Here is a 25,659-nt window from a genome sequence, read left to right as displayed (position 1 = left end):
CTTCAGAGTTGGTTGAGTCAGGTTGTGCCTATAAAATGTTGATTTTAGTTCTTTGGTTTGAGCTTTTCAAAAAAGTTGAATTTGGCTACTATGCAGATGGAAACAGAATTCTTGTTTAAGAAAAACAATGCTCTACTAGCACCATCTACCTCTAGTTTGTAGCACTCATCGCTGTTGTAATTTTATATTTACTGGTATGAATAGCTGACTGATGTCTGGCTTCTACATGATATTACAAACCTCTGGAAAGACTGGGAAGATGTCTGACTTTATTAGCTACTGTCTTCCTAATGCCCAGCACAGTGTGTGACATACCGCAGGTGCTTAATAAAGAGCAGTCAAATGAGGGAAATGACTTGCGCACTTCTACAGATTAGCTAATTGACGGTTGTTTATTGAATGCTCGTATTAAAGATTATACTTGTAAAGGGTTCTTTTGTTAAGAAAACTATATATATATATATATATAGTTTGGGGAATATATTTCCTCCATTATTCATATTTCTATTATTTATATTAAATCCAACTGCTTGAGTTTTTAGTCTTATGTTTGTTTAAAAAAATCTTGAATGCACACTGATTAGTACTTACTAATTTCTTAATTCAGTATCTACATTCTTTTCCATATAAAACAAAACAAAAAATGTTGCCTTCAAAGAATTTCAGATCTCTTTAGTATACTTAGCAAAGAATGAATACATTTACTGTATCATATAAAGAAACAAGGAGGTGAGAGACTGAGAATGAAGCCCATCTGAATTATTTCTGCCACTGTTCTCTCTCATTCCAGTCTGGGCCCAGGACAGCAGCCCCAGTAATTAATATTGTTTACTCTTTCCCCTTCTCTGTCCTCTCTGCCAGGTTTCCAAAGAGGTGTTGACCGTAAAATAGTCGGTGTCTCATCAGCCTAACAGTCATGGGAAGGCGTGTATGCTGCCTTAAGAAAAGCATCTGAGGAAAACCCGATTTTTGATTACGTAAGGCCTATAAACGTGCATTTAAATGAACACTTTATTTAATCTGAAATTAAAATTTATTGGTAAGGCTAGAGCGTGTATTCCCTTATACAGCATACTGATGTCTTTTATTGTTATGGTTCCCCAAAGATATACGATTCCCCCCAGATATAATCCAGTTTATCTAATTCTGAATGGGATTATGAGTCTGCTTGCCTGTGTGTCCCTGTTTCGTTTCCTCCCTCCAACAAGCCTGATTACACATACATAATAATTACATGTGCGGCAGCCTTAGACCATTAAAAAAATTAGGAGTTGAAAAGGCTCCTGCCTCGCTTTTCTCCAGAAAACTTGAAGTATTTGGCTTTAAACTTGGCAAAGCTAAAGACCAAAGTGGCGTCTATGATCAGGGAAAGTCTGACTAAGAATTGAAGACTATTAGAAAGCTGGTAGCACAACACAGGCTTTTTGCTCGTCAAAGGTGATGAAAGATTCTCAGAGAGGCAAAATCAGGCCGCATAATGAGGGAGCTATGGAAATGATTTGGTTTTGAGCACTGCTGAACTTTAAAGCAAAGTAACTTGTTTCAAGTTTTTCATAAAGCATCAAGTTGTAAGATGTAGATACTATTTGAACATGTTTAATTTGCAGTTCCTAAAATGTGTATTTATCTGACAAATAAATGTAAACCTTAACAAGACATTTGGGGACTGTGCTTTCATTTATTCTGATTAGTCCCTACATTTCAAAATCGATCGCAAATTCCTCATTTCATTAACGAAATATGTAAAAAAATAAAAGAGAAAGAAAGAAAACAAATTACTGAGTTCCAAATAAAAGTGTTCATTTTTTTTTCTAGAGAATGATTGTTAAACACAATAAAAGCCTAGTTGAATCTCATTTCTACACATCATTACAGATTCTTCTTCTTTTTTAAAAATTATTTATTTTTGGCTGTGCTGGGTCTTTGTTGCTGTGTGGGCTTTTCTCTAGTTGCGGTGAACGGGGGGTACTCTTCGTTGTGGTATGATGACTTCTCTTTTTGCGGAGCACAGACTCTAGAGCCCAGGCTCAATAGTTGTGGCACATGGGCCCTGTTGCTCTGCGGCATGTGAGGTCTTCCTGAACCAGGGATCAAACCCATGTCTCCCGCATTGGCAGGTGGATTCTTTACCACTGAGCCATCAGGGAAGTCCTGTTAGACTTCTTGAACCACACAAACCACGATCTTTTTCTGAAGAGATTGTAAGAATGACTAGAGTGGAAAAAATGATCATTTGTTCAGAGAGGACGTGGTCACACCCTTACCTTCTCCCAGCTCTTTGCTCACTTCTTTTCTTTGCAAAGTTGGGGGAAAGAAGCAGATTTAAAAAGGCTCATTCCACCAGCAGAGGTCACCCTTTCTCCTTTATCGTTCCCAACAAATGGCTTTTTAGCTGTGTTTTCTTAGTCCAAGGAAATTCAGGAGTTTTCAGCTGGAAGCACAGCCAGAGGGCTGGTGGAAATATATGCATCATTCATACCATCTGTATCTTCTTATATATGCACTGTTTAACTATATTATCTACCTGTTCTCTTAAATGGGGCTTCCCCGATGGATCAGATAGTAAAGAATCTGCCTGCAATCTGGGTCTGGAAGATCCCCTGGAGAAGGAATGGTTACCCACTCCAGTGAGCTTCCCAGGTTGCGCTAGTGGTAAAGAACCTCTCTGCCAATGCAGGAGATGTAAGAGACATGGGTTCACTCCCTGGGTCAGGAAGATGGCAACCCACTCCAGTATTCTTGCCTGGAGAATCCCATGGACAGAGGAGCCTGACAGGCTACATTCCATGGGGGTAGAAATGAGTTGGACTGAGTCACCACTGAGTGACTAACATTTCACTTTCACTTCTCTTGAGTAGATAACTTGCATACATACGATAAGAACCTTTTGGCTATATATAGTAATTCTATTCTTTAGTTAATCCACAACATTAAGTATTATTCAGTGCTTACTAGTGCCAGTTCAAATTCTGATTCATGGATCAAAGAGTAGTTGTCACAACCCCCTGGAGGTGACTGGCATAAACCCTTAGAGAGAATCGCCTGGTGAGCGCTTTCAGGGGAAAAAGGGAGAATTAAATAGGATGATGATGTATTGAATATTGACCAAGCATGGAGCCCAGTGCCAGGTACTGGAAGGTAAATTGGAGAGAAATGAATCCCAGTCCTGGCTTCTGCTTTTTGTTTTGTTTTGGAAACAAAAGCATATGTCTGTAGTTCATTTGAAGACTAACACTGTATAACAGAATGAAATTCTAAGTGGATTCTTCGTGAGTGTCCAGCGTATGCGTCGGTTGGTAGGACTCATCTACAGAAGGTCAAGGGTAAGAAAGTGATGGGATTGGAATTCTTTTGTCCTGTTGCCTTGTGCTGGGGGTGGGGAGAGAGGACAAGGGAGCGGGGTGCAGACACACTCAGCACATGTCTGGCCAAATCCAAAGTGGATGTCAGGAATTCCTTTTCTCTTCCTCGCTTTATGGGGGAAATAGGCATTTTCTTTTTGCCTTTTCATACTATTCATGGGATTCTCAAGGCAAGAATGCTGAAGTGGTTTGCCATTTCCTTATCCAGTGGACCACGTTTTGTCAGAACTCTCCATCATGACCCATCCATCTTGGGTGGCCCTACATGGCATGGCTCATAGTTTCATTGAGTTAGACAAGGCTGTATGCAGATGACACCACCCTTATGGCAGAAAGTGAAGAGGAACTAGAGTCTGTTAATGAAGGTGAAAGAAGAGAGTGAAAAAGCTGGCTTAAAATTCAACATTCAAAAAACTAAGATCATGGCATCTAGTCCCATCACTTCATGGCAAATAGATGGGGAAACAATGGAAACAGTGACAGATTTTATTTTTGGGGGGCTCCAAAATCACTGCAGATGGTGACTGAAGCCATGAAATTAAAAGATGCTTGCTCCTTGGAAACAAAGCTATGACAATCCTAGACAGTGTATTAAAAAGCAGAGACATTACTTTGCCAACAAAGGTCCATATAGTCAAAGCTATGGTTTTTCCAGTAGTCATGTATGGATGTGAGAGTTGGACCATAAAGAAGACTGAGTGCTGAAGAACTGATGCTTTTGAACAGTGGTGTTGGAGAAGACTCTTGAGAATCCCTTGGACTGCAAGGAGATCCAACCAGTCAATCCTAAAGAAAATTAGTACTGAATATTCATTGGAAGGACTGATGCTGAAGCTGAAGCTCCAATACTTTGGCCACCTGATGGGAAGAACTGACTCATTGGAAAAGACCCTGATGCTGGGAAAGATTGAAGGCAGGAGGAGAAGGGGGCAACAGAGGATGAGACGGTTGGATGGCATCACTGACTCAATATATGAGTTTGAGCAAACTCTGTAAGGTGGTGAAGGACAGGGAAGCCTGGTGTGATGCAGTCTACGGGGTTGCAAACAGGTGGATACAACTGAGTGACTGTACAAAGGCATTTTCTTGGGGTCCTTGGGAAATCTGGGTTTATTGGTTTCACAATGGTTAGTGAAAAATCTTTTCTAAATTGAATTCCTTCCCTCCTTACATTTATTTTCTTTCTTTCTGTAAATGCCAGTAAAAGTTCTTGTTGGCATTTGGAAGTTTCAAAATGTGATGGGTTTGGGGGATTATCTGTGGCTGCTGCTCTTCCCTTGGACCCCGGGTAGTATGCTTGCAGTGTCCAGGGGATGAGAAAGTGCACTGGCCCCTTCTGAGGAGAGGATGGCCATAACAGTGGATCTCCATTAATGCCTGTGAGATGACACATCCCAGAGAGAAGAATCTCCCCGTGTTCTTGACATCATCCTTTGGGGTCCTCCTCTCTCTGTTCATAGGACCTCTGACCTTCCCAGCTGATTCTGTGCCTGGCTGCCTGCTACCTTCCTGCTTGGCATACCTTCTAGTAGAAATCTACCTGAGCCAGATGGTGCTGGCTGGTCAGAGACTGTGGATAAACAGGCAGGAATTTTGCAAGCTGATTTTTAAACCATTGGTAGCTTGAAATCAGCCTTGGTGAGAATATTTACAACACAGAAACTGGCAAACACCACAAATGAAGCCCTTTATTCTGCCGCCTCACCAGCACTCCAGCTGCTAAGGCCCTCTTAGTACCAATGTACTTTAGTCTTTCTTGGTACACATCACCTTATTTTGGCAATGATACATTTTGGAATTTTTTGAAGCAAATATTTACTGGGTAAAAAGAGAAAAATAGCCTGATTTCCTTCTTCTCCTCCTTCAAAAACTTTGAAACAAAAGGTTTTATTTTTAATCAAGTACAGATTTCTGGTCTTAATTTTAGCCAGAGTTTGCTCAAAAGACAGGCAAGTTGTCCCAGCTTTCAGGCACAGTCTGATTCCTTTCTTTAAGCCCACACTGTTGGTGATGGACAGGGAGGCCTGGTGTGCTGCCACTCATGGGATCGCAAAGAGTCGGACACGACTGAGCAATTGAACTGAGTGCAAATTTCCTTTGAAAATCCCCCATTTTCCTCTTTCTGCTCCCTGTGGCTTCCTGAGGGTCACTGTGCTGACACTGTCCCTCCCCCAAGGCATCAGACTCTTTACTGGTCCTTTTTGGCTTGAGAAGCTCCTCCAGGTCTGCAGGCCCATCTGGGCTGCCCGGCCTCCTTGGGTTTGGGAAGGACGATGACTGTTTCCTCTCTCTCCACAGCATCACCCTCTTCTTTCCTGACAGGCAAATCTGGACTCGATGGCACTGCACCTGCTGAGGCAACACTTGGGAGGGAAAGGAGAATCATTCACCCCCTGCCTTCCTCACCCAGATGATGAGCCCTGCTTCTCCCCACTCTGAGGAAGGCACAGCTATGTAGGTCTGGAGGCAGTGTGTTAGGAAAAAGGATGTGGATTCTAGAACCAACTGGCTCGAGGTATTGTGAGGACACTGCTGGGAACACTATCGTATTTACTTTCCGAAACCCAGTGTCTAGAAAAGGAGTTCATCCCCATTTATGGACTGACCCAGTTTGTCCCCTTTCCTTAGACAGAAACATATTAGTCACCCGGTCTGCCATAACCAGGGACCACAGACCGGGGGGCTTAAACAATTAACACATATTTTCTCACAGTCCTGGGAGTCTAGAAGTCTGATCAAGGTTCTGAAAAATTTGGTTTGTAGTGAGACTTTTCCTCCTAGCTTGTAGATGGCAGCCTTCTCATGGTGTCTGCAACATGGTCTCTTTTCTGTGCATACTTGGAAAGAGAACTCTTTGGTGTTTCTTCCTCTTACAAGGACATCATAAGATTAGGGCCCCACCCTTACAGCCTCATTTAACCTTAGTTACCTCCCATCTCCAAGTACAATCACATCGAGGATTAGGGCCTCAACCTATGAATTTTTGGGGGGGACATGATTCAGTCCATAACAAATGGGAACAGATTCTCTTTCAAGAATATTTAAAGGGAAAAGAAATGTCCGCACAATTTCCGTTAATTCTCTCTCTCAGACTTAAAAACTCTCTCTTTAGGCAAGTCTTCCACAGGCTAGAGCCTGCTCAATCCAGGATGAAGCCATTTTCTCTTCTGGCCTCTGTGGGGAGGGTAGAGAGTGAATCCTAATTCTTTATATCTGTGGTTTCCATCTGTGTATCTACACTTATCCCTCAAAACTTATCCACTCAAAATTAATTTTTTTCTTTCAAATTTAAATAATAAACATGTGCAGTAATCTAAGGAGAGGTACACGGAGCCAAGTCAAACAAACAGTGATGCGGCTTTATGACGCTTCTAAGTGAGAACTTTTATTTCATAAAAACCCTAATAACGCAGTGGGTTTGAAAATCGCTCTTAAGTGATCCCTTACCCTTCTCTTCTCTTCCAACTAATTCCTTCTCCAGGGCTTTTTTTTTTTTTTTGTCACTAGTTGTAAAGAGTGTAAAATAAATCAGATGAAGTCAGGCAGAATGTCTGTTTACTCATCCCTATTTAGCTTTTTCTTCATAAATTTGGGTTTCATGCCTCTGTCCTGGTGGGGGAAGTTTTTCTGTTTGTCAGATGTTTTGGGGGGTCTGGGGAGTGGTGACGGGAACTGGTGAAGGTTAGTGAGGAGACGGTTGCACTGGGGAAAAGAAACTCAAAGGCTGAGTACATGTTGCACTTTTGTGCACGTTTGCCTTTAACAGGAAACTTCTGGAAGCAAGATGCTTGAATGCAAAGAAACCGAGTGCCTGTGATGAGGATTTCAGGCAGGTCTGTGAGAGAGATGTTTTGTGGGGTGTGTGGGGACTTTCTTCAGATCACACCATCTAGACATGCATCTGCTTCTCCCCCACTCACTGAAGAGTGTGGTCTAGGGACTGGGCAATGGGCAGGAGGCAGGGCTGAGACTCAGCTGTGGTGAAGTGTTAGAGGTATGACTGTATTTGTCACACACACACACACACCTCCCAATGGCTTATAGCTGGATTTTGGGTTACTCTGCCCACGTGTGGCCCCAGGTGCACAGGCTTGAATGGAGCTGGACCTGGGCCATGTCAGGGGTGGGGCTGGCAGTTGGCCACCTCAGGGTGGGGCTTCCCCTTCTCTCAGTGGAATCTTGAATCCCAGGACTTCAGAGCTGGGAGGCACCCTGAAGCCCAGTGACCGTTGTAAGCCTTTCATTTCACAGATGAAGTCACTGAGGCCCCAGAGGGCTCCACCCTCTTTCTGGGCTTGTCAGAGGCACTTAGGAAATACATGCTGACTAGACATGACCCACTGTGAAATAGGCGTAACAAAACTCCTCACATGGCAGCTGGATTAGTCTGCCAGCAGCTGGGAATGATTCTCCCTCCGTGGGTTAAGCCTCAGTGGAGGGGGAGGAGCAGAGGGGCATTGTGGGAAATTGGGAGGGTACAGCTGGAGTAGATGTCAAGCGCCTCTCTTCACCAAAACCTTCCAGTTTAATAGAATGTCACAGCTGGGAGGGACCTTCTATATAAATCATTAAGCTCAATCTCCTCAGGTCACAGATGAATAAACTGAGGCCCAGAGAAGGGAAGCAATTTACTGGCACAACTAGGGTTTGAACCCAGACCCCCGGCTTCCCAGTTGATGATCTTCCTGCGGTGCCACTGAGCCTTGCTTGGCAACAAATTGCAAAGCTGAGATAAACTTTATTGTATGGATTCAGAGAATATATGAACTGTAGTGGAAGGGAGTCACATGTACAGAAGAGCCGAGGCAGAGATGCAAGCCTGGAGAAGTGCTGCCTGGCTTTCTTTTACACCGCCATTTTGTGACTTAAGATGGAGCCAGAATTATTGTCCCACCAGTGAAACAGAACAGTATAAATTAAACCTACAATGAACTGTCTGTTGAAGGTGTGAACAAGGCCGATAAATCCCTAGGAGCTTAGGAAACATCTGCTCCTTACCTCGAAGGCAGAAACTTCACCATAAACCAGAAAAAGTCAAGCCAGGTCTGGAATCGCTCACTCTCTCTGAAGGGATAAAAATGGGGCCTAAGCTGCAGATAAACTCCATTGCTGAGGGAGATTTTGTGAACCCATGGGCTAGCTTCTCCCTTTCTCATTTACTAGTCTGGAATTTTCCCACTCTGCCATCCTTGTCTTAGTTCCCCAGGGATTTTTGTGCTGTTGTTGTGCAATCGTGGAAGGGAATCTTGACCTGGACAAGGTACTTTGTACTGAGCCCCTGTGAGTAGATGGGTAAATTTGAGTCCGTGGAGGAATGGCAAAAGGCTGCCAGACAGAACAGGAATCAGGAGTTGGGGCATGTCACCAGGCCCTGGTTAGAATACCTGGTCAGAGTTCAGGGTCTGAGGGTAGGTCGTGGGGACTGGGAAGAGTAGATAGCAATGAAGAATTGAGGTCAGGAATCCAGAAAGTCAGAACTGGGTTGCTAATCTAATATCATGAATCTTGGAATCAGAGAAGTATGAGGAAGCACCATGATTTAATCCTAATACACGAAATGTGATTTCCAGCAAGAGGAAATGGTTATAAATGCAAATTAAATAGGTGACATTAAAAAAATTAAAAGAAAATTATGTAACTATTGATTTGATTTTTGGCTGCATCGAGTCTTAGTTGCATCATGGGGGGTCTTCACTGCAGTGCGTGGGCTTCTCTAGTTGTGCTGGGCAGGCTCAGTAGTCGTAGCACTGGGGCTTAGTTGGCCTGCAGTATGTGGGATCTTAGTCCCCTGCATCCCTGCACTGGAAGGTGGATTCTTAACCACTGGACCATGGAGGAGCAGGTGACATGTTGCTTGCTGATTCTTAATGAATGTTGGTAGCCACTTGAAGTGTGGTATCTAGGATGGTCAGAATCCCTGGCTGGGTGCAAGGGTGCTGTGTCCATTGATGATGTCTGCTGTGGACAGATCAAAGAAGAGCCTGGCTGGTGCCACATGTGTTCAATTCCTCCTTTGACTGATGGACTCTCCAAACATTTCTTATTTCATCTTGCCCTGGCTTTCAGCTTATACCTTTGTGCCCTGTCCACCCACACTCTTTCAGTGTTCTGAATAGGTGCTATGCTGCTGGTCCAAGTCGTGGAACTGCCTTAAAGACGAGCAGCCTCCTTCAATTTACCCCCTGGAGTATGGTCTAAAACTTGTTTTTTTTTTACTCATCACTATATTCAGTAGCAAAGAGTATAGCATGTATAAATCTTCCAGATAGAAAATAATAGATAATTTCAAAACTTAGAGGCTGTCTTTAGCTATAGACTGCTCTCTTTGTCCTTGTGGTCATGAATTCTGTTTATTATGTTTTCTCAAAGGAGAGTTAGAACCTTGGAGTCTATAGTAGATGGCGATTAGTAAGGAAGCAAGGTGATCCATGTCATTCTCATTGCTCATCCACCTCACGTCATGACTCAGATTCATTCCTTTTTATGGCTGAGTAATATTCCATTGTATTTATATATACCACAACTTCTTTATCCATTCATCTGTTGATGGACATCTAGGACTTTTCCATGTCCTGGGCTATTGTAAATAGTGCTGCAAGGAACATGTTCCTTGCTCTACCCTAGGATAAACTCTCACATTTCCAGATTGATAAGGAGTGGATGGTTAGTAAACAGTTGGTAAGTGAAATGAAGTCTACTAGGAAGACCATCAGAGAAGGCAATGGCAACCCACTCCAGTACTCTCGCCTGGAAAATCCCATGGATGGAGGAGCCTGGTGGGCTGCAGTCCATGGGGTCACTGAGAGTTGGACACAACTGAGCAACTTCACTTTCATTTTTCACTTTCATGCATTGGAGAATGAAATGGCAACCCACTCCAGGGACAGAGGAGCCTGGTGGGCTGCTGTCTATGTGGTCACAGAGTCGGACACGACTGAAGTGACTTAGCAGCAGCAGCAGCAGGAAGACCATCCCAAAGCAAGAATGACCCAGTCCCTCTTCTCCATGGGCTTCTAGTCTAGAATGTAACGTGACAGTAGGGTGAGGAGGAGAAACAGCAAGAATTATTTAGTTCTTGATGAGAAGGACCAGTGCAGTGGACTGTTTTATGCTTTTGGTTGTAGTCATATAGGCACAGTTGTACTTGATGGGGGTCAGATGGAGGTGGGGTTGGGGACAGAAAGGGAAAAGTCAGTATTTATTCTCCTTCCACCTGCACAAATGAAATTGATCAGAGTTGCAACTTTGAATGTTTTGGTATTTCTCCAGGAACAAGTGTCTAAGTCCACTCATTTAGGAAGTAGCATGCAGAGATAGGCACCTGGAATTGGACCTGGGGTTTCTCTAATTGCTTCATAGAGTGACTTTTGGCAAATTACTTGATCTCTTTGAGCTTTCAGTTCAGTTCAGTTGCTCAGTCGTGTCCAACTCTTTGTGACCCCATGAACCGCAGCACACCAGGCCTCCTTGTCCATCACCAACTCCCAGAGTTTACCGAAACTCATGTCCATTGAGTCAGTGATGCCATCCAAACATCTCATCCTCTGTCATCCCCTTCTCCTTCCCTCAATGTTTCCCAGCATCAGGGTCTTTTCAAATGAGTCAGCTCTTCGCATCAGGTGGCCAAAGTATTGGAGTTTCAGCTTTAGCATCAGTCCTTCCAATGAACACTCAGGACTGATCTCCTTTAGGATAGACTGGTTGGGTCTCCTTGCAGTCCAAGGGGCTCTCAAAAGTCTTCTCCAACACCACAGTTCAAAATCATCAATTCTTCTGCACTCAGCTTTCTTTATAGTTCAACTCTCACATGCATACATGACTAATGGAAAAACCATAGCCTTGACTAGATGGACCTTGTTGGCAAAGTAATGCCTCTGCTTTTCAATATGCTGTCTAGGTTGGTCATAACTTTCCTTCCAAGGAGTAAGCATCTTTTAATTTCATGGCTTTAAATTTGAGCTTTAGTTTCTTCTTTTTAAATCTGTAATGAAGGGTGGATAATAATGTTTGCCTTGTCATCTAATAAGATTTTAAAAACATTAACATGTGTGAAGTGAAAGTCAAAGTCTCTCAGTCGTGTCTGACTCTTTGTGACCTGATGGACTATACAGTCCATGGAATTCTTCAGGCTAGAACACTGGAGTAGGTAACCGTTCCCTTTTCCAGGAACATGTGTGAAAGTATACTATAAATTTATAAAGCCCTATAAAAATGCAAAGTCTTATTGTTGTTGTTTGTGTTTAGGTCCTAAGTCCTGTCTGAGTCTTTTTGACCCCGTGGACTATAGCCCACCAGGCTCCTCTGTCCATGGGATTTTCCAGGCAAGAATTCTGGAGAAGCTTGCCATTTCCTTCTCTAGAGGATCTTCCTGACCAAGGGATCAAAATCATTATCTCCTGCACTGGCAGGTGGATTCTTTACTGCTGAGCCACCAGGGAAGTCCAAAGACTTATTGTTATGGCTTTAAACATGAATAATTGCTAGGTACAAAGTGCATATATATGGCATTCAAATATGAAGAGTGGGGCCTCTTTTTAATGGGATATTCACCATAAATATGTAAATATATATATTTAAACTTAAGTATAGTTGATTTACAATGTTGTGTTAGTTTCACGTGTAATAACCCAGTGATTTGGTTATATGTAGGTAACTGACTATATCAATATATATTCTTTTCTAGATTATTTTCCCTCGTTATTATAGAATGTTGAGTTATTACAGAATATTGAGTAGAGTTCCCTATACTATACAGTAGGTCCTTGGTGGTTATCTATTTTATATAGTGTGTATATGTTAATCCCAGCCTCCAAATTTATGCCTCCACCACACTTTCCCCCTTTGGTAACTGTAAGTTTATTTTCTAAGTCTGTGGGTCTATTTATATTTTGTAAATAGGTACATTTATACATATGTAAGATTTCACTCCATATTTTATTTACCAATCTAAAAGCCTTAGTAGCCTTCTCTTCTTCTACTCTTTGATGATGCTGGGATCCCACTTAATAGTGAGACCTTTGATTTGAGCTGTTTTAGCAAAGGTGGCAGAGAAGGCAATGGCGCCCCACTCCAGTACTCTTGCCTGGAAAATCCATGGACAGAGGAGCCTGGTGGGCTGCAGTCCATGGGGTTGCTAAGAGTCGGGCTGGGCTACTTTCACTTTTCACTTTCATGCATTGGAGAAGGAAATGGCAACCCACTCCAGTGTTCTTGCCTAGAGAATCCCAGGGGCGGAGAAGTCTGGTGGGCTGCCGTCTATGGGGTCGCACAGAGTTGGACACGACTGAAGCGACTTAGCAACAGCAGTAGCAGCAAAGGTGGAGACTGTTCCTCCTTCCCTTTGATTGGCTGGTTATTCCATGCAGAGAAAAGGCTTGCATTTTAAGATGGATGACCAAGTAAGAAGTGCAATCTTGGATTGAAAACTTGAGTGGAACTAGCTGGCCCTCAGAGACCTTGGTCTCTTGGTTGGTTCTTGTTAACCAACTGGGGCAACTGGACTAAGGAATGACAGGGGATACTAGGACAAGAACTAAGGTTGAGTGTTTGGAGCTTACTTTATTCTGACACCTGACTCCCTTCCCTGTGGTTTGGCCAGGACTCAGTTTTTGTTGCTACTAAAATTAAATTAGGGAGTTTCATTGAAAATTCTGTTTGGTTAATTTGGGCAGAAGAAGGTATTGTCCCATTTTGAGTTCAAGGCTCTGCTGCTGCTGCTAAGTTGCTTCAGTCGTGTCCAAAGGTTATTTGCTTCAAAAATTTGATTGGGTGAAACCAGTATATTTGATCATTAACAAAATGATCTCCTCTTTTCTACCATGTTGACAATCTTGTTTAGTAGAAATGCAGCTTTGATTTCTTTCTGGGCTAGGTTGCTATTTTTCTGGCATTGAGAAGTATTGGTTTAAGATTTTACCATGTTATGATGGCAAAATTCCATCTTGGAAATCTCTAAGCTTGGGACAGATCAGAAAGATGGGACTGAAATGGTATTTTTGGTCCAGCTGTGGAAAGCTGTTTGTTTAGTTCAGAATGAACCAAAGAAGTTGGCTTATGTGGAAACTTTATACCTGTCCCACATGTTTTGGGGACTTCAGAAAAAACAAACAGCTCCATAGTTGCAATTACAAGGTCAAGAAATTTCCTGTCAACCCCAGTGACAATTTAGCTGACTGGGTCCTCAAATAGTTGGCAATAATGTTGTTAAGTAAGAGGAGGTTGTGATCTCATAACCAAGCTCCGCACCTGGAAAAAATAAAAAACACAACAAGAGAACAAAGTGAATTTGAAACCAGAGTGGGCTATGGTGACAGTGTTCAGACTCTGAGCTCCTGAGCTGTATTTGCATGCCACACTTGGGGGGATATTTGCAAAGCATGCCTCTGGATGGTCAGAACCTCCTTAATCCATATTTTAGGGGCAAGATTAGCCATGTGCAACACCCAGCTTGGACCCAGATTTCTGGAGCAACAGTCTCATGACAAGTGTCCCATTGACCACGTCATCTTTTCTTCCTCCTTTGTCTTGAGACAGCTGGTTCATCTCCTGAAATTCAATATGCTCCTCATCTTTTTTTTCAGATATTGCTGCACAAAAGAGGCTCATAAAAAGAAACAGCTGTGCTGATACCAGCAGGAGCTGCTGCAGATACAGATTCAAATCTGTGCACCTGCATGGAGATGGGTGACTGGAGATTTGTCAGGGGAGGGAATACCCTGGAACATCAGGGCTCTGAAGCCAGAGGGATGGATGGCTTTGGGGGTGGCCAATCAGGTACCCCACCAATCACCTAGAGGTCATGGGATCACACCTGACTTGGATTAGTCAAAAGGATTCCAGGATGAGGGTTAGTTGGTTGTTTATGAATGAAATGATTAGCTGGTTGTAGCAGTTCCTAATAATGAGGTTGTCCATATCAATGACATCTATTCAGTGAGCCTTGAACAAGTGACATCTCTGTAGCTGTCATGCAGTAAGGGGCATAGTTGATGAGACTTGGAAGAAACCCATTAAGGTGGTGTCCTCATGCAGCAGTGAGTAAGCTGGGAGCTCCTGGGGGTACGTGGGGGTGGTTTAAGCAGAGGAATCACATGATCTGATGTATGTTTTAATAGACTCATTCTGACTGCTGCATTAGAGCTAGGTAGTAAGGGGGCAGAGTAAAGTAACCAAGATCAAAATGATAGTGGTTTGTAGGATGAAGGTCTTGCTGCAAGTAGTGAGAAGCTTTTGGATTCTGAGTATATGTTGGAGGTAGAGTTATGGTTTTTCCAGTAGTTGTGTACAGATGTAAGAGTTGGACCATAAAGAAGGCTGAGCACCGAAGAATTGATATTTTTGAATTGTGGTGCTGGATAAGACTCTTGAGAGTCCCTTGGATGGCCTGGAGATCAAATTAGACAATCCCAAAGGAAATCAACCCTGAATATTCATTGGAGAGGACTGATACTGAAGTTCCAATACTTTGGTTGCCTGATGTTATAAGCTGATTCAGTGGAAAAGACTCTGATGCTGGGAAAGATTGAAGGTAAAAAGGAGAAGAGGGCGACAGAGGATGAGATGGTTGGATGGCATTACCAACTCAATGGACACGAGTCTGAGCAAGCTCCAGGAGATAGTGAAAGACAGGGAAGCTGGAATGCTGCAGTCCATGGAGTTGCAAAAAGTCAGACACGACTTAGCGACTGAACAACAACAACAGCAAGAACAACAACAAGAGTTATAGTGTGAAAGAAAGGGAGTCAAGGATGCCTCAGAGGTTTCTGGTCTGAACAACTAGAAGGACTGTTTCCCAGCTACTGGGATGGGAAAGACTTTATGGAAGAATCGATTTTGAGGTGGGAGTGCATCAGGATATCGGTGTTGGTTGTGTCTATTAGACACCCAAATGGACTGGATGGGTAGGCATTTGGATCCATGAGTCTGGAGGTCCAAGACAGGTTCTAGCTGAGGACAAAAAGCTGGGGAATTGTCAGTGGGGGATTGAGATCCACTGGGATGGAATGAGATCACCAGGGTAGTGGGGCATGTGGAGAAGAGTTGAGCCCTGGGCCTTTTATCAAGAGAAAATTTTGGAGACCAAGAGGATCTGGTGGAGGAAAATGAGAAGGAATGGTGATGAGATAGGAGGAAAACTGCCAGATGTGATGCCCTGGAAACCAACTGAGCGAAGTGTTCTAAGGAGGAAGAAGGGAGCAGCCATGTTCAATGTTATGTCGGACAAGCACTGAGCACTAGGGATTTGATTCAGCCACGTGGATGTCCTGGTGACTTTGACAAGAGCACTTTCTGTGGAGCAATGGAGTCATCCTTGGATTAGAAGGAGTAGACAGGAGAAAGAAGGAGGGATTTGGCAAAGGAATACTGATAGCTCTTACAAGGAGTTTTGTTAATTGGAGGGAACATAAGAGTGAAGAAAGATTTTTAAATTTTATAATATTTATTTGTTTTTTTAAGATGGGAGAAATAGCATGCCAGCAGAAATAGTCCAGTAGAGAAGGAAACTTTGGCTAACTTGAGAGAGAGAAGGGGGAGGGCTGTTATTGCCATATCCTTGAGTGGAATCCATAGTACAGGTGGAGAGGCTGGTCTTCTGCAGGATCAAAGTCCATCCATAGAAAAGGGGTGGGAAGCATAGTCCATGGAGCAGATGCCTGTGGGTGGGTAGAAGTGGAGGTGTGTGACTGTGGCAGTTCTTTTCTGAGAGCTTCGACTTTCTCAGTGAGGTAGGGAGCAAGGTTAGCAGGTGACAGCAGAGATGGGAGAGGAGGTGCTTGAGGCTGAGGAGAGAGGATGTCATCTCCAGAAGGGTGGCCAAGTGAATGGACAAGGAAAAGAAATGTGATGGCCAGGCAGCAGGAGGACCCAAAAGAGGTCATGAAAGTGAATTATGTGAAGACTGTGAGTGTTGGTTGTATGATTTCCTTGAGCCACGTTCAGCTGAGGGGTACAGTCCAGAGGTGGATTGCAGGGTTTGCTAATGGAGTTTACAAAGCAGGGGACATGCACCCTGAATGTTTGTCTTTATTTTCTTTAATATAAAGATATTACTGGTTCCAGACTTATTAAATTGACTTAACAAACTAGTAATGGGTTGTGACCCAGTGTTTGAAAAATCACTGATCTAAATGGCATACATTTTTATTTTCCTACTTGGTTTCTTACTGTAGAGACATAGTCACAGCCAGGATTCTCTGAAAACCCACCAGACGTTTGTTGAGTATCCTCAAGGAGCTTCGTACAGATTGCAGTGCCACTGAGGAGACAGAAGAGAGAGGAGACATGGTTCCTGCCTTCAGAGAGAAGAGTTGGTGAGGATGCGAGTCAGCGGCCCCTCCCTCACCAAGCACCTGGGTCAGATTTTTCTCAAAGACGATCCCACACTGAAGTGCGCTACTGCCTAAGGAGTTAATGCCAAGGGGCCAAAATATCAATCTGAGAAAGCCTGTTCTCCACATGTGGTCAGATCACCTGACTCTAAGACTGTCATCTCCTTTTACCTGAGCAGTAAGCTCTCTTAATGCACCCTAAGACAGTACCAGGCTTCCCTGATGGCTCAGTGGTAAAGAATCCACCTGCTGAGGCAGGAGATGTGGGTTTGATCCCTGGGTCTGGAAGATTTCCTGGAGAAGGAAATGGCAAGCCACTCCAGTATTCTTGCTTGGGAAATCACATGGACAGAGGAGCTTGGCAGGCTATAGTCCACGGGGTCCCAAAGAGTTCAACGCAATTTAGTGACTAAACAACAAGAGAGTACCTTTTGGGTAACCTTGGAAAATTGTTGGCTCACACTGAACTCATGGTCAAATGTTACCCTCTGAGACTTAAAATATATCTTAGTTCTTACCAAGTCTTTATTATATATTTGATTTTCAAAGGGGTGTGAGGTAGGCTAAGTGTTCTTTCTGTTGGAGGTTGGAGACTATGTGTTTTGGAGCTGTAGATACACAGTTACTGAGGGGGGATAAAGTCTGGGTGCTGGTTCTTTCAAATTTTGGTCCATCCTAGAATGTATGGCCCTGCAGGAACCAGTTTGCAGGAGTCTTTGATACAAAAGGAAAAATACCTATTTTCTTCACTGTTTTATTCTGTTTGTGGTCTTTGAAAATGAGTTTGGACCAAGGTGGTATATTCAACCCCATTTAACCCCCATTAGAAAATCATATTTTAATTCAACATTAAAGGAGTTCCTCTCTCTCTGGGACATTCAAAGTTTATGGTCCCAGACATGGCATTTGCATTCTGTTTATGGTCTGGTTGCTTTGTGCTAACACACTTGCCACTGATGCAGTTGGGCTTGCCTTTCCAGGCAACAGTTAAACCAGCAGGAGACCACTTGTGTGCAATTTGTTGGAATGAAATCTACATTTTGGGATTAGATTACTTAGCAGTGTCATTTTGCATTGAGTCGACTTTGTGGGTGGTCTCCAATAAACCCTGCATGTACAGCAAGTGTCAGCCCTGATTATCTCCAAGCAAGCTTGTAATGACTGCATGACTTCGTATTTGCAAGAAAAAACCAGCTTCCCTTAACCTTTAATTCAGGGAATGTGAGGGTGTGGATGAGCACCCCTCCTCCCCGCCCCAATGTGGCAGATGGCCCATTATGGGCCCTTTCTTGAAGGGGCGCAACTTAACTTTCTGTTCTTTCAGGAGATCAGGGTAATAGCCACAAATGTCACTTGGGGCTCACCAGTTAGGACATTTGTCTTTAATGATGTCTTAAGGAACCGTTTTATCTTGGAATATAGAAGGACTAAAAGCTTAGTTGAGGAGAACAGATGAGGGGAGTGAACCGTATGGTTGGCTGAAGTGTGAATACGTACAGTAAATAACCAACAATGTTCCAGGACCACCTTCATGTCATCGTGGTGATAGGAATTTTCTAGGGCAGTGGTTCTCAACCAAGCGTGATCTGAGGATGCTTGGCAAGTCTGGGGACATTTTTGTCATTATGACTGCATAATGTGTTACTGCATTTCATAAGGGATCCTCTTCACCATCCTGCAATGCACAGATCACTCCCTGCTCCTCCAACAAAGATTTATAGTACACAAACATCAGCAGTGCCGAGGTTGAGATCCTGCTCCAGGGAACGGGAGACCCCTCACCCTGGAGCAGTAGGGATAATACAGTTTTGTCCTTCCCATCTTCTTCATTTTTTTTTTTACCATCATCTTCCTCTGGTCCATGTTGATTCCTTGGGCATCCCTGCTTCCCTGGAATGCCTGGGATACTGGAGCTAAAATATCACAGAGTTATGTCCTGGAGAATGTCGTGGAATTAGGCCGATCTGAATTAAATCCCAGACTAATGCTTTCAGTTGGGGTGGCTTTGGGGGCAAATAACTTAATCTCTCTGAGCCTCAATTAAGAAAAAAATCTTAAACAATAGGGGCTGCAGTTCTTACCTCACTGGATGGTAGTGAGGATTAGGTTTATGTAAATTTATTAGTACTTGGTCTGCTAGGGAGAAGATACTTCATAACACTTTAATCATTGCATGTCCTTGCTTGTCATGACTAAAGTTCAGTTTGCCCTCCTTTAAACATTATCCTGGCAATTTCTTTTTATTGTGGAAAATGTATAAAAAACACAAACAAATCAGAAGAAAAAAGCAAATCACCTGTAATCTTATGCCTCAGAGATAATCACTGTTAATGCTTTTTGTATGTGCATTTTAGACTCTCTGACTCCCTCCCTACATCTGTCTCTGTGTGTGTGTGTGTAGGTTTTTGCTGTGTATACTGTTTCGTGACTTCCTTTTTAGACCTAATGATGTATTAGGAATGTCTCTTCATGTCAATAAATATAGATCTAGCATCATCTATATCATTGTTTTAAAAAGCTGCCTAGCGTTTTATTGTACTGATGAACCATGATTTAGTCAATCAATCCCTTATATCCTTGGGCATTTAGATCATTAGGGTTAGTCTTCAAAGTCCAGAGAAAATCTCGTCTCAGCTGGCCAAAGTTCATGGCTTGTGGTTCTAGAAAGCCAGTTCTTTTTGCGCCCACTTGTTGCCATATCAACTTCTGAAGGTAGCTCATTCAGGAGGGCAGGTCTCTGCACAAGGTCACGTCCTCTGCTCCCAATCTCCCTGGGCTGCCCGCTCCCCTGTGTGTGTGTGGTGAGGGGCAGTTGAGTCTGCGTCCTTTTATATTTATGACACAGTATAACACAGTGCCTCTGAACTCAGGCTCTGGAGTCAGGCTGCTCAGGTTCAAATCCCAGTTCCCTTGCTTGGGTACATAATCTCACCTGCCTGAGCCTCAGTTTCCACATCTGTAAAATGGTGATAGCAACTGTTCCTGCATCACAGAGATGTTCTGAGAACTAAATGAGGTAGGATGCATCAGGCATATGATGCAAGATCTGATATATAATGAACACTCAATGCCTTTTCAATCCCAAGTACTTCCTGGACGTCTTTGTCCTGTCACTATGTGTGCATCATTATGTAACATTATCAAGTGTCTCCCATCCCTCCACCTCCAGGAGCAGCAGCAGGTGGAGTTTAAAGATCTTTACTTGCTGCCTCTCTCAGACTTTTACTTCCCCCTATTGCTGCTAACATAACCACAAACAAAGTGACTTAACACAAATTTATTATCTTACAGGTCTGCAGGTCAGAAGTCCAAAGTCAGTTTTGCTGGGCTAAAATTGATACACTGATGGGGCTTCATTGGGACAACTTGCTTCCTTGCCTTTTCTGGTTTCCAGAGTTGCCCATAGTCCTTGGCTTGTGGCCATATCACTTGACTTCTGTTGTCACATCTCCTCTGACTCTGACCCTTGTGTCTCATTCTTATAAGGACACCTGCGATGACATTGGCTCCACCAGATAACCCAGGAAGATCTCTCCATTTCAATGTGCATTACTTTAATCACTTCTGCGAAGCCCCCCTGGCCAAGAAGGGTGGCATATTCACAGGTTCTGGGGAGTAGGAGGAGGACATCTTTGGGAGGCCATTATTCAATGTACCACATGCTTTGTGGACCGTGTTCATGACTCCCCTTCTTGAACTCAGATGCTGGTGCTTGCTCAGGCTCTGGGGGTACCTGACAAGTATGCAGCACACCCACCGGTATCTGAGACCTGGGATCCTCGCTTTGGACCAAGTTTAGCATCTGAACAGTGCCTCTGCTGCAGGCAGTGGGTGGGCACATGGACACACTGCTCAGAGCATGGTCAGAAGCCAGGCACTGGGCTTGGCCCTTCCCTCAGCTTCTCTCCTTGACGCCCATGGTGCCTGGTTGCTCCAGAGTCTCTCCTGTTCGTGCTCTGCTGGCAGTCATGCAATTTTTTCTCCTAGCCCCCGTCCTCTTGACAGGCTCCCACTGGCCTGGGACAAGCTCTTCTTCCTTTGCTTTCCCTTCACTCTGCCTGGCTTGGAGCACCCCACACTCCCACTCCCCAGGATGGATTCCTGGCTGCCTTCCTCTACGAGCTTTTGTTCTCCAGATTGTAGTTAGCAGAGCCCTGCTCACTGTCACAAGATCATCTGGCCTCCCCAACCAGAAGTGCCCCAACCCTCATTCTTCCTCTACCTCATCCAGCCTGTGCTGCCTTTTGCCCAGATCCTAATGCTCTCCATGTTCAGTGTGGCCCAAAGAGCCCCCTGCTGGCTTGCTGGTCCATAGGAAGACCCAAGGCCCAGGCAGGACCCAGGCCTGCCCTGGACCAGCAGAGGTGGGCACTCTGAGGGCAGGTGTGCAAGTGTCCCCCCAACACTTGGGGTGGTCAGCAGGTGAGATCCCCTGGGCCATGGCTGGGGTGGGCTTTCCCTTGGCACCTCCCCACTAAAACCCTCTTAGACAACCTTCTGGGGTGTGACCATGGGAGAATGGGCTCCAGTCCAGGTCCTTCCTGCTCATCTTTCTCCCCAGTTCTCTCAGACCCCACCCACACCCAGCAGAAAGCCCTGTTCTTTTCATGTTGTTTTCCTGCCTTAGTGACCTTCAAGGCCCAATTAGGGAGGATGGATTCACCCTTTAGATGACGACCCCGAATTATTAGTAACATAAAGCTTGGCTTTCCCAGGCAGGGCCTGGTTAATTGCCTAGAAGCATGAAGCTCTGTTTTTAAGTAGCAAGAAAACAAGTTGCATTTTGATATAAAAACCAGGTGGATGATTCCTATCCTGTAGCGATCCTACTTTCTCACCCTCAGGCAAACAAGAATGACTGCCTAGCCTCACCACTTCCATAACATTAAGTCTTTTTTTCTTTTAGATTTTCAAAATTTGCTCAATGTTACAGGATCTTTAGCCAAATATAAAGAAGGAAAAAAATTTACCCATGATACCACCGTCGTCCTCAACAAATTAAACTATTTTTATTTTTTTCCATGCTCCCTTCTGGTTTTTGTCCCCATGAAGATATAATTGAAATAGTCGTAATCATAGTGTAGCGATCATTTAGTGTTCTGCATTTTTCCACTTAGCATTAATTATATCATAAGCATTTTTTCCATGTTGCTGCAAAGTCATTGCAATTATCATTTTTAATGGCTATATGAGAATTCATCAAGAGGGGAGTAGATTACTTAACCCTTATTCTGTTGTGGGGCCTCCTGCGATGGTGTTCTCTTCCTCCTTCAAGCTTGTCCTTGGTATCCTGTCCCTCTGCCATCCTTTGGGTGAGGGAGGGAGCAGTGACGGGGTGGGCAGGAGGAGAACTGGAATGAGTTATAAGAAGCCTGCTTTATGCACACCCACAGTTAAGACTCCTAAAGGTGAGAACTGGAAGGAAACCCAGCCCTTACCTCCTTCAGGCCCTTCACTCATGGCTGTTTTTGAGAATGACTTTTTCACTTACATTCTGGATGCCTTTCAATGCCCAGAGGAAAGGTAGGAAACTGATTTAGAAAACAAACATATGCTATCACTTTTAACTCCCCTCATCATCAAAATCAACTCCAAATGCTATTCGAAATTCTGAAAATAGAGATAAAGCTGTTATTAATCACAAATTTAGTGCTGATGAGAGCTAACACGATAACCGGAGAGGATTTCAACTATGACCATGTTTCTTACAGTTCCATGAGCTCTAGGTCCACAAGATGCTCTGTAAAATGAGGGAGGGCGCCTGGACAAAAAATATTTGGAAAACGGTGGTGCTGCATCCCCTTCTGGGAGATTCACAGTGCCCATTAACGTATTCAAGTCTCCGAGAAGGCTTGCAGGGAGGAGAACTCCCTGACTTTGATTGACCCAGAGTTTCTCAAGGTTGTGGGGGCACTTCTGTCATATGGTACTTCCACCAGTCAGAGCCTGCTCAGGAAAATGAAACAAGCTAGGTAACCCAGAGAGTGTTTGCTACTGAGATCTCATTTAAAAAGTGTTGGGAGAGTTGAATGAGCTGAAAGATGTTATGACTCAGAGATTCCAAGCTGCAGGAAGTGACTGCAACCCCAAAGGTGGGTGTGGTGTTTCCAGAACATGGGACACACTTGTTTCTGCAACACTGAAGGTAACCCAGAGGGTGGATGAATATCAGGAAAACCACTTGGGGAATTCTGGTACAGCACAGTTGGACTTTTGAAATGGATACTTTGATACCTCCCACAAAATGAATGAAGATGTTGGTGATGTGGTGTGTGTGTTAGTTGCTCAGTTGTGTCTGACTCTTTGTGATGCTATGGACTTAGCCTTCCAGGCTCCTCTGTCCATGGGATTCTCCAGGCAAAAACGCTTGAGTGGGCTCCCATTTCCTTCTCCAGAATGAAGATGATATATTTATGCCAATTTTATGAGATTGCAAAAGGGGTGAAGGGTAGTGTTGTGGAAAGAACCCCACAGGCCAGAGGTCAAGTCCCAGCTCTGCACTCACTCCTTGGTAGCTGTAGGTAGTTTATCTTCCTAGAGCCTCAGCTTCTGCTTATGTGGATTGAAAGGAACTGACTAAAGTACCCATCAGATCCTTGTAAACTCCGAAGTTCTTTACTGGAGAATAATTTTACCCTCGTTTAAATTGTGGATTCTCTGTAAATGATTGTCATTATATTTATGATTGACTTGTTGATGAATTCTTGATTAGCATCAGAATTTCCAGTCATGAGATTGTCACTAAGGGAAATTATGATCCAGCTTACAGTTATTGGCTGACCAATGTGGAACCAATAGATTGATTCAGTAATGATAATCTTTGGCCCTAGGTAAATCAAGGGGCCTCCTGTGTAGGCACAAGATGGATTTTCATTGTTATAACAAGTGGTAGCCATGCTGTATCACCCTTTCTCTGTGAGGGGAAGTTAGAGCAATGGATTGTAGAACCTCTGGCTTCAGGGAGCTTCTGATTTAGTTGAAGAAACAAGATGGACATGGGGAAATGATTGGATGATGATGGAGAGACTAGAACTGTGTTTTAAAGTACATAGCAGATTTATGTCAACTTGGTGTTATTTCACAGGGTGTCTTAGAAAGGGGGTCTTTCACTTTATCTTTATAGATCGTAGAGAGAGACTCATACTTCCGAGCAGCAGCGTCAGCCTTTGCATTCTTCCCTGGCTCTAACTGCGAGCTGCTCTGTGAAGCGAGTGTCTTTTGTGACAGGTTCCCACAGGTATGAAGTGGAGCTTGCCACCCACCTTGAGCAAGTTGTTTTTGGAGGCAGTTGAAAGTAAGACAAAGTACCCTGCCATTAATGAAAAGCTAGAATTTTCTCTCTGCTTGTACTTTTGACAGGTTGGTTGATGCTGTCACCGGCTGTGTGTGCCTTTTCAAAATGCATATTTTTAGATTGTTCCTCTTGTGCGGATTAATTCCTAGTGCTCTTCTTTGATATGTAGTGATGCCATGTTCTTTATACAGCCTCCTAGGGGTGTTTCTCGCAGTGTAGAAGCAGCAGCTCTGCCTTCCAAGAACCTGCATATCTGCACAGGTGGCTGAGGTTTGCGTTTTGCACCCAGATTCTCAGGGATCGTGGAGACAGAGCTTCTGAGCTTTCAGCCTCTTTGATATTAGAAGCATCTTTATATGTTGCTTGCTCGATGTTTCTTTTTTTTCCCTAGGGGACTGTGTGGTTTTGGAAACTTTCAAAATGGGACATGGAACAAATTTTGCCTTTTCAGTCATGGAGTCACTGTCTTTCTCTGATAGTATGGAACAAGGACATGGGACTGGGAGTGCTGCTTGGGATTGAGTTCCAATTCCAGCATTTCTTTGGACAAGTTTCTTAACCTTTCTGAGACTTGTTTTCTCATATGTGAAATGAGGGGAAAATAACTGAATAGAGTTTTTGAGGATTAATAAGTGCTTAATACACATTAGCTAACATTATCACTACCTTTATGATGATGATTATCATGACCATCACATTATTGCCATTGCAATCCTTACCATGACTGTCATCATCAAGATTGTCATCATTATTATTATCACCATCACCATCATCACCACCACCACCATTATCATCAAGATCACTATGACCATCATTGTCACCACCACCACCACCATTGTCGTTATCATCATCATCACCATCATCGTCATCACCACCACCATTATCATCATCAAGATCACTATCATCATCATTATCATGACCATCAGCACCATCACCACCATTGTCATTATCATCATCACCATCACCGTTATCAATCACCACCACCATTATCACCATTAAGATCACCATCATCATCATCATGACCATCACCACCATCACCACCATTGTCATTATCATCATCACCATCACCAGTATCAATCACCACCACCATTATCACCATCAAGATCACTATCATCATCATCATCACCATCACCACCATTATCACCATTAAGATCACCATCATCATCATCATGACCATCACCACCATCACCACCATTGTCATTATCATCATCACCATCACCGTTATCAATCACCACCACCATTATCACCATTAAGATCACCATCATCATTATCATCACCATCACCACCATCACCATCATTGTCATCATCACCATCACCCACCATTGTCATTATCATCATCACTGTTATCAATCACCACCACCATCATCACCATTAAGATCACTATCATCGTCATTACCATCACCACCGTTGTCATCAACACCACTATTGGAAGCAGCAACAGCAGCATCAGCAGCAACGTTTTGTCCTCCCAAAGTCTCACCTGGGCCCTGAAGTGTAGCAGTATCTGTCAGTGAGACAGATCTCAGGCTTCTGCTCTGCCCCAGCCTTGGCTGAAGCTACTGCCCCTCTGAGGGAGAGTGTGAACCCACTTTCCCCCTAACCATGATGCATAACCTCTTCTTTGCTTTCCCTCCTTGCCCAGTCCTCTACTTGGCTGGAGTCCAGAAGTCCAGCC

At 43.7% G+C, this 25,659-nt stretch overlaps 1 long non-coding RNA gene across 1 annotated transcript; it reads left to right on the top strand.

Annotated features, from left to right (window-relative positions):
* The first annotated feature begins 3,005 nt into the window (after positions 1-3,005).
* On the top strand, positions 3,006-19,143 carry LOC138989938 (uncharacterized). Its single transcript, XR_011466140.1, has 3 exons — positions 3,006-3,323; positions 13,943-14,045; positions 16,532-19,143. It is a non-coding gene; the product is annotated as an uncharacterized lncRNA (long non-coding RNA).
* The last annotated feature ends 6,516 nt before the right edge of the window (positions 19,144-25,659 follow it).

The sequence above is a fragment of the Bos mutus genome, chromosome 2, assembly GCF_027580195.1.
Source record: "Bos mutus isolate GX-2022 chromosome 2, NWIPB_WYAK_1.1, whole genome shotgun sequence".
Taxonomy (NCBI): Eukaryota; Metazoa; Chordata; class Mammalia; order Artiodactyla; family Bovidae; genus Bos; species Bos mutus.
This window is presented reverse-complemented; position numbering and strand designations above follow the sequence as displayed.